This window comes from Sturnira hondurensis, unplaced genomic scaffold (genome assembly GCF_014824575.4).
Source record: "Sturnira hondurensis isolate 20B ecotype Veracruz unplaced genomic scaffold, ASM1482457v3 Scaffold0022566, whole genome shotgun sequence".
NCBI lineage: Eukaryota > Metazoa > Chordata > Mammalia > Chiroptera > Phyllostomidae > Sturnira > Sturnira hondurensis.
In genome coordinates, this window is record NW_028095197.1 from 8,565,835 (window position 1) to 8,576,040 (window position 10,206).

Below are 10,206 nucleotides of genomic sequence, written 5' to 3' on the forward strand. Positions count from 1 at the left end.
AATTCTATTCTTTAAAATTCCCTGACATTTTATAGCCCTTAATTTATTGCCAGATTGGGCAGTGAAATAAAAAGATAAAAAATGCTAAGAATAAGCCAGGTGGTATGAGAGATCTTTTCACATGTGACCCTTACAAAAATGTTGTGAGCTAAACATCTCAACCTAGCAAATTTACAACCTAGCAAAAGTTTAGAAGATGTGTATATTCAGTACTTAGGAGTACTATAGGCCCCTTCCTATATAGTCCACAGTGTCTGAAGATTACTTAGTAGTATCTATCAAAATTTTAAATGTGTGTTCATTTCTTAACTGGCAATTCCTATCTGGAAATCTGTGTATTCTGAAACACACTTATTAACCTAGATTAAATACACAAATTTGGGGAAATATGTAGAAGGCTGTTGATCACAGCTTTGTTAGAAGAAAAAAAAGCTGAATATGCATCTATAGAGGATTACAAATAAAGATATATATATTCTATGACTCCTTCATCACTAATGACCAAGTAGGATTTGTTCCTGGAATGCAAGGATAGTTCAATATATAAAAACTGATCAGTGTAATACACCACAAAAAAAGAATGAAGGGGGGAAATGATCATCTCAATTTACGCAGGCAGCATTTGACAAAATTCAACATCCTTAGAAAAACCACTCAACGAATAAGGAATAGAAGGAAACTACCTCAACATAATAACTATATATGAAAATCCACAGTAAATAAATCATACTCAGTAGTGAAAGACTTGAAGACTTAACATTAAAATCAGGAACAAGAGAAGGATGCCTACTTTCAACATGATGTTAGAATTTTTAGCTAGAGCAATTAGACAAGAAAAAGAATAACAGGCATCCAAATTGGAAAGGAACAAGTAATATTATCTCTGTTTGCACATGATATAATCTTATATTTAGAAGACCGTGGCTCTGACTGGTGAGACTCAGTGGATTGGGTGTCATCCCACCATCTAAAAAGTCACCGGTTCAATTCCCAGTCAAGGCACATGCGTGGGCTGAAGGCCAGGTTGCCAGGTGGGGGTGTGTAACAGGCAACTGTTCGATGTTTCTCTCAGATATTGGTGTTTATCTCCCTTTCTTTCTCCCCCCTTCCCCTTCTCTCTAAAAATAAATAAGTAAAATCTAAAAAAGAAAGAAAACCCTAAAGAGTCCACAAAAATTCATTAGAGCTAACAAAATTAAGCAAAGTACCAGGGTATAAAGTCAACACACAGAACACAGTTGCATTTCTATATGCTGAAAATGAACAATCTCAAAAGGAAATTATGAGAATTACAAAAGGTTCTAAAATAACAAAATACTTAGGGAATTAAACAAGGAATTGAAAGATATACAATAAAAAGCTACAAAACATTATTGCAAGAAATTAAGACATAAATAAAAGGAAACACATTCCATTGAAAGACAATATTGTTGAGATAGCAGTATTACCCAAAGCAATGTANTATATGCTGAAAATGAACAATCTCAAAAGGAAATTATGAGAATTACAAAAGGTTCTAAAATAACAAAATACTTAGGGAATTAAACAAGGAATTGAAAGATATACAATAAAAAGCTACAAAACATTACTGCAAGAAATTAAGACATAAATAAAAGGAAACACATTCCATTGAAAGACAATATTGTTGAGATAGCAGTATTACCCAAAGCAATGTACAGATTCAATGCAACTGCTATTTAAAAATCTCAATATTTTTTGCCAAAAAAAAAATCCATCCAAAAATTTACATGGAATTTCAAGGGACCCCAATTAGCCAAAACTATCCTGAGAAAGAAGATCAAAGTTGGATCCCAGGGTCCCACAGGCAGCTGCTGGGGTGAGCACAGTCCCGGGACCTGTGGCAACATGGGGCAAACAAGCACCAGTGGTGTGGAAGCTAACAGAGCCCTCCCAGCCCCCTCCATGATGTCTAGGGCTAAAGAGGCCAAAAAGCTGGAAATCAGAGAAGAGGTGGATATTTGCATGAGGAGTAAGCAAGTTCTGAGAATTGAAAGTGGTTCTCAAATTGTCCATGCTGTTCAGCGAATAGCTAAAAGAGTGAAATAAGAGAATGTGAACCTCTGTAATCCCACCTCCTTCAAGGCCTCTCACCTCATCCTTCAGCACAGCTTAACTTTCAGGGACCTGGACCAACACCCAGAGACTGACCTCACCATCTATGGTGATGATGAAGTAGATGCTGATCTCAATCTATCTCATCACGAGCAGTGGAGGCTACGTGACTCAGGATAAGACTGTAGTGGGATATGCCAATCACTTGATCTTGATCATCAATTTTAGGAGAAGATTCAAAGAACCTTAGGGATCAGTGGCACAAAAGAATCCCTGTGAAGGTTATCCCAATGAGCTATGTCCTAGGGAGTCGAGCTGTGACTCAGAAGTTTGGTGGTAAGGTTAAACTTTGAAAGGACGTCACCAAGGCAGGTCCCATAATGACAGATAATGGTAATTCTATCCTGGACTGGAAGTTTGAGTGGGTGCACAACTGAAGTGAAGCGAACAACATAGCTATCAAAATGATCTCAGGTGTGGTGAACATGGCTGAGAGAGTCTACTTCAGGATACGGAATGGCTCAGTGAATACGAGGGAGAAACCTTTCTGTTGATCTTGCAGGAGTGAAGTGTGTTCACCTTGGGTCTCCAGCCCACAGCCAAGGTAGACATGCCTCTCCAAGAGCCTTTGATTTAATGCACCTGTGCCAGTTGGCAGGGTGGGGGTTGGGGAGTTAAATACAGTCTTGTGAGGTGTTATTAAATGTCTTCTTTTATAAAGAAAAATACAAACATATATATTTTTTACTATTAAAAAAAAGAATAGAACTTCTGGCCAAGATGGAGGCATAGGTAGACACACTGTACCTCCTTGCACAACGAAAACGAGGACAACAACAAATTTAAAAACAAAAAACAACCAGAACTGACAGAAGATCGAACTGTAGGGAAGTCTGACAACCAAGCAGTTAAAGAAGAAACATTCATCCAGACCTGTAGGAGGGGTGGAGATGGGCAGCGGGGCAGAGAGGACTCAAGGCAAGGCAGCAGCTGGCAGAGTGGAGGAGGCAGTAGCTTGTAGACTGGGCAGTCCCACATTCACGCGCAGATAAAAACCGGGAGGAACAACAAGGGAGAGAGTCAGACTGCACAACCCAGTGTCCCAGCACAGGAAGATAAAGCCTCAAGCCTCTGACTGAAAATACCTGCGGGGGTTGAGGCAGCAGCGGGAGAAACTCCCAGCCTCACAGGAGAGTTTACTGGGGAGACCCACAGGGTCCTAGAATGTACACAAATCCACTGACTGAGAATCAGCACCAGAAGGGCTCAATTTGGTTGTGGGTAGTCAGGGAAGTGACTGAAAACCAGCAGAGAGTGGAGCAAGTGGCACTGTTCCCTCTTGGACCCCTCCCCCACATACAATATCACAATGCAACGAAGTGGGTTGCCCCACCCTGGTGAACACTAAGGCTCCGCTCCTTACTACATAACAGATAAAAAAAAATGACCAGACTACAAAAAATGACCCAAATGAAAAACCAGTTCAAAACTCCAGAGGAAATACAACTAAGTGACAAAGAGCCAACTATCAGATACACAGTTCAAAATACTGGTAATCAGGATGCTCCAGGAACTCACTGGGTATTTCAATACCATAAAAAAGACCCAGGCAGCAATGAAGGTCACATTATGTAAAATAAAGAAAAATCTACAGGGAACCAACAGTGACAGGAAGGAAAACAGGACTCAAATCAATGGTTTGGAGCATGGAAAAGAAACATTGAGCCAAAACAGAATGAAAAAACAAGAATTTAAAAATAAAAGAGGAGAGGCTTAGGGACCTCCAGGACATCTCTAAACATTCTAACATCTGAATTGTAGGTGTGCCAGAAGGGGAAGAGGAAGAGCAAGAAATTGAAAACAAAATGAAGGAGAATTTCCCCAATCTGGCAAAGGAAATAGACTTTGAGGAACTCCAGGAAGCTCAGCGAGTCACAAAGAAGTTGGACCCAAGAAGGAACACACCAAGGCACAACATAATAACATTACCCAAGATTAGAGATAAGGAGGAAATCTTAAAGGCAGCAAGAGAAAAGGAAAGAGTTATCTAAAAAGGAGTTCCTGTAAGACTATCACTCAATTTGTCAAAAGAAACCTTTCAGGCAAGAAGGGGCTGGAAAGAAGTATTTGAAATCACGAAACGCAAGGACCTACATCCAAGATTACTCTATCCAGCAAAGCTTTCATTTAGAATGGAAGGGCAGATAAAGTGCTTCCCAGATTAGATCAAGTTAAAGGAGTTCATCACCAAGCCCTTATATTGTAAAATGTTAAACAGACTTATCTAAGAAAAAGAAGATCAAAACTATGAACATTAAAATGACAAGAAACTCACAACTATCAACAACTGAACTCCCCCAAAAGACAAAACCTAAGCAAATAACTAGAATAGGAACAGAATCACAGAAATGGAGATCACGTGTAGGGGTATCAGTGGGAGAGGGAAGAAGGAATGGGGGAAAAGTTACAGAGAATAAGAAGCAAAAATGGTAGGTAGAAAATAGATAGGGGGAGATTAAGAATAGTATAGGAAATGGAGAAGCCAAATAATTTATTATATATATGACCTATGGACATGAACTAAGGAGGGGAATGCGAGTGGGAGGGGGATGGGATAACTATAATAGCATAATCAATAAAATATGTATTTTTTTAAAGAACAAAGCTGGAGGACTCACATTCCTAATTCCAAAATTTATTATGAATTCATAGTGATAACAATGTGGTGCTGGCATACAGGTAAATGTAGGCCAGTGGAATGGAATAGAGAGCCCAGAACTAAACTGGCACATAATGAGATCAAGTGGTTTTTGACAGCGGTACCAAGACCATTTAATGGGAAATGACGATCTTTTCAACAAATGCTACTGGGAAAAGTGGATATCCACATACAAAATAATACAATTGAACCCTTATTTAACATAATTTTTATTGATTTATTGTTGATCATTTTTATTTATTAATATTTAGAGAGAGGGGAAGGGAGGGAGAGAGAGGGAAAGAAACATCAATGTGTGGTTGCCTCCTATGCGCCCCACACCAGGGACCCAGCCTGCAACACAGGCGTGTGCCCTGACTGGGAACTGAACTAGGGGCCCTTTGGTTTGCAAATTAGTACTCAATCCACAGAGCCACAACAGCCATGGCTAGTTAACATGATTTTTAAAAAATTAACTCAACATGGGTCAGAGACCTAAATGTAAGACTGAAAACTATAAAACCCTTAGAAAATAACATAAGATGAAAACTTGATAACATTGGATTTGGGGATGATTTCTTGGATGTAACACCAATGACACAGAAAACAACAACAAAAATAGACAAACTGGACTTCACGAAAACTTTAAAATGTTATATACTCATGGAATAAAAAGGCAAACCACAAAATGGGAGAAAATACTTGTAAATCATATATCTGATAAAGGATTAACATCCATAAGATTTAGAGAACTAAAACTACCCCCAGAAAGCAAAAAAGGTAACTCAAAAGTGGGCAAACAACTTGAATGGGCATTTCTCAAAGAAGATACACAAATGGTTAATAAGCACATGAAAAGCTACTCAATGTCTCTGGTCATTAGCAAAATACAGAACTACAATGAGGTATCCCCTCACACTCATCAGGATGGCTACTATAAATAAAAATTAAAATTAAAAATAAGTGTGGGCAAGGATGAAGAGAAACCGGAACTCTGCACACTGTTGGTAGGAATGTAAAATGGCACAGCCCCCGTGGGAAACAGTCATGGCAGTTCCTCGAAAAATTAAAAATAGAATGGTCATATTCAGCAATTCTATTTCTGGGTATATACCCCAAAGAATTGAAAGCAGTGTTTGTGCACCTGTGTTCATGTTAGCATTATTCGTGATAGTTAGAATATGGGAGCAAACCCAATGTCTATCAGTGAATGAATGGGTAGGCAAAATGCGGTATATAAATATAATGGAATATTGTTCAGCCTTAGAAAGGAAGAAAACTCTTTTATTTTTAATTTATTATTTATTTATTCTATTGTAATTGTTGTTTAGCACAGTTTTCTGCCTTTTACTCCCATCCCAGCCTACCCCACCAGCCCTCCCCACCTCTTTCCTGTTTCCCCCCACCCTGCCCCTGCTGGTTTTTGTCCATGTGTCCCCCATATTTATGCCTGCAAACCCTTCCCCTTTTCCCCTGAAATTCCCTCCCCTCTCTCCTTTGGTCACTGTCAGCCCACTCTCTATTTCAGTGTCTTTGGTTATATTTTGCTCATCAGTTTGCTCTGCTGTTTAGGTTCCTGTTAAAGGTGAGATCATATGGTATTTGTCTTTCACTGCCTGGCTTATTTCGATAAAGAAAGAAAATTCTGATGTGTGAAACTTGAGGACATTATGCTAATTAAAATAAGCCAGTTACAAAAAGACAAATAATGTATGAGTTTACTCATACGAGGTAATTAGAGCCGTCAAAAAATTTTACTTAGGTTTTAGTAGTCAGAATTATAGAGATAGAAAGTAGAATGGTTGTTGCTAGAGACTTGGGTGAAATGACAGTGGACTGTTGTTTAATGGGTATAGAGTGTCAGTTTTATATATGAAAAGAGCTGTGAAAATGGATGTATGATGGTTGCACATGATGAATGTATTGAATATCACTAAACTGCACACTTCAAATGGTTAAGATGGTAAATTTTATATTATATGTATTTGTTTTACCATAATAAAAAAATTGTATTGGCATATAAGTAGACAACCCAGTGGATCAAAACAGAGGGTCCAGAAAAGACATAACTATGTAAGAGAATTTAATGTATGAAAAAGTTGGGGCAATTTCTGGTCAAGGTGGAGGCACAGGTAAACATGCTTCACTTCCTCGCACAACTGCAAAAGAAAATTACAACTAGTCTACAAAACAAATACCACCCAGCACCGTCGTAGCCACATTTCTGCAGACAAGCAGGAGAGGCGGAGGTGGGGAGAGAGGTGGAGCTGCAGGAGCGGTGCAGGGAGGCGGCAAACCGGCAGACCCACATTCCCACGTGGTGGATAAATATTGGGAGGGTACCTCAGGAGCGGGGGTTTCCAACCCAAACCAGACCAACCAGCAACCCAGGATTCCAGTGCTAGGAAGACAAATCACCATAACTACTGGCAGTAAAAACCAGTGGGGAGTGGGGGACTGGGGGAGTGGAAGAAAATGCCAGATTATCAGAAGAATCCTCTTAAAGGGCCCTACACAGATTTAGGGCTTAGGCAGACCCACACCCTTCTGGGATCAGCAGCAGGGCAACAGCAGGTAGGGCACAGTGGCATACAGGGAGGAAGTGAGGTGACGGATGGGGAACAGGGCAAGTGCTGGGAGACAGCGTCCTCCCAGGCAAACCTCCAGACGTCAGGCAGCAGCATTGCCCCCTCTCCCAGCCCTCCCCCCACACAGAGCCCCAAAGCAGTGCAACAGGTTGCCCCACCCTGGAGACCATCTAAGGCTCTGCCCCACACAGTTTGTAGGTCCCCTCTTCTACAATATGCCACACACTAAGACAGGGAGTCAAAGCACCTCTACCTAATATACAGAAACAAACACAGGGAGACTGCCAAATTGAGGAGACAAAGAAATATGGCCCAATTGAAAGAACAGAACAAAACTCCAGAAGAGAATGAAATGAAATAGAGATAACCAACCTCCCAGATGCAGAGTTCAGAACACTGATTATCAGGATGCTTAGAACACTCACTGAGTATGTCAACAACATAAAAAAGACTCAGGAAGAAATGAAGATTAAATAAAATGAAATAAAGAAAAATCTACAGGGAACCAACAGTGGAGGGGGTGAAACTGAGAATCAATCAGATCAACAATCTGGGAGACAGGAAGAAAAAATTCAATCAAAACAGCAAGAAGAAAAAGAATTCAAAAAACATGATAGAATAAAAAGCCTCTGGGACATTTCGAAATGTACCAACATCAGAATCGTAAGGATGCCAAAAGGAGAAGAGGAAGAGCAAGAAATTAAAAACTTATTTGAAAAAATAATGAAAGAAAACTTCCCTAATTGGGTGAAGGAAATAGACATACAAGTCCAGAAAGAACAGAGTCTCAAACAAGTTGGATCCAAAGAAGACCACACCAAGATACATCGTAATTAAACTGTCAAAGGTTAAAGATAGTCTGTTTTTAAAGTGTATTTTACTGATTGTGCTATTATATTTGTCCTATTTTTTCTTTCTCTCCTTTATCTCTCTCCACCCTGCACCCTCCATCCCTCCAGCATTCCTGCCCCTTAGTTCATGTCCATGGGTCATACATATAAGTTCTTTGGCTTCTCCATTTTCTATACCATTCTTAACCTCCTTCTGTCTGTTTTGTACCTAGCAATTATGCTTCTTATTCCCTGTACCTTCACCCCCATTCTCCCCCAACCCCGTCCCCACTGATAATCCTCCATGTGATCTCATTTCTGTGATTCTGTTCCTGTTCTAGTTGTTTGCTTAGTTTTGTTTTTTTTTAGGTTCAGTTGTTGATAGTTGTGAGTTTTTTGTCATTTTAATGTTCATAGTTTTGATCATCTTTTTCTTAGATAAGGCCCTTTAACATTTCATATAATAGGGGCTTACTTGGTGGTGGTCCTTTAACTTGACCTTATCTGGGAAGCACTTTATCTGCCCTTCCATTCTAAATGATAGTTTTGCTGGATAGAATAATCTAGGTTATAGGTCCTTGCTTTTCATGGCTTTGAATACTTCCTTCTAGCCCCTTCTTGCCTGAAAGGTTTCTTTTGAGAAATCATCTGATAGTCTTATGGGAATGCCTTTGTAGGTAACTCTCTCCTCTTCTCTTGCTGCTTTAAGATTCTGTCCTTATGTTTAATCTTGGGTAACTTAATTGTTGTGCCTTGGTGTGTTCCTTCTTGGATACAATTTCTTTGGGACTCTCTGTGCTTCCTGGACTTGCATGTCTAATTCCTTTGCTAGATTAGAAAAGTTTTTCTTCATTATTTTTTCAAATAAGTTTTCAATGTCTTGCTCTTCCTTTTCTCCTTCTGGAACCTCTATATGATTTGGATGTTGGAATGTTTAAAGTTGTCCCAGAGGTTCCTCAGCCTCCTCTCATTTTTTTTTGAATTCTTGTTTTTTCATTCTGTTCTCATTGAATGTTTATTTCTTCCTTCTGTTTTAAATCTTTGATATGAGTCCCAGTTTCCTTCCCTTCACTGTTGGTTCCTTGTATGTTTTTCTTTATTTCACGTTGTACAGCCTTCACTTTTTCCTATATTTTGTGACCATACTCAATCATTTGAGCATCCTGATTACCAGTGTTTTCAAGTCTGCGTCTGATAGGTTGTCTATTTCTTCATTATTTAGTTTTCTTTTTCTGGGGTTTTGATCTGTTATTTCATTTGGGCCATATTTCTTTGTCTTGGTGCACCTGTTACATTGTAAGGAGCGGAGACTTGGGTATTTGCCATGACTGGGCAACCCAATTCACTGTGTTGTGGTGTTGTATGTGGAGAAGGGGTCAGACAGAAAACAAAGCCATTGGCTTGGCTCTTGCCCAGCTTTCAGTCACTTTCCTCACTTCCCACAAGCAGATTGTGCCCTTTCAGGTACTGAATCCTGGGTAGGGGGTCTTGTGTATGTTCTAGGATCTTGTGGACCTCTCCAGTGGACTCTCCTGTGAGACTGGGAATTCCTCCCACTGCTGCAACCCCCATAGATTTTTATAGCCAGAGGTTTTGAGGCTTTCTTTCCCCACACTGGGACCCTAAGTTGCTCAGTCTGTCTTGCTCTCCAGTTGTCCCTCCTGCCTATCCAAACGGGAATGTGGTCCCCTAGCCCCTGCCCTGCCTGCCCCAGTCCACCAGCTGCCACCTTGTCACACATTCTCACCACCCCCTTCCCCAGACCCTTCCTTCTCATCTCCACCCCTCCTATCAGTCTGGATGAATGTTTCTTTAACTCCTTGGTTGTCAGACTTCCATACAGTTGATTTTCTGGAAGTTCTGGTTGTTTTTTGTTTTAAAATTGGTTGTTATCCTTCTTTTTGGTTGTGTGAGGAAGTCGACACATATCCACTTATGCCTCCATCTTTGTTGGAAGCTCCATTGTTTCCTGAGAATCTTAAATGCAGCAAGAGAAAAGCAGAGAGTTACTTCAAAG

At 40.0% G+C, this 10,206-nt stretch overlaps 1 pseudogene; it reads left to right on the forward strand.

The window, feature by feature from the left end:
• The first annotated feature begins 1,748 nt into the window (after positions 1-1,748).
• On the forward strand, positions 1,749-2,627 carry LOC118979851 (ribose-5-phosphate isomerase-like; annotated as a pseudogene).
• The last annotated feature ends 7,579 nt before the right edge of the window (positions 2,628-10,206 follow it).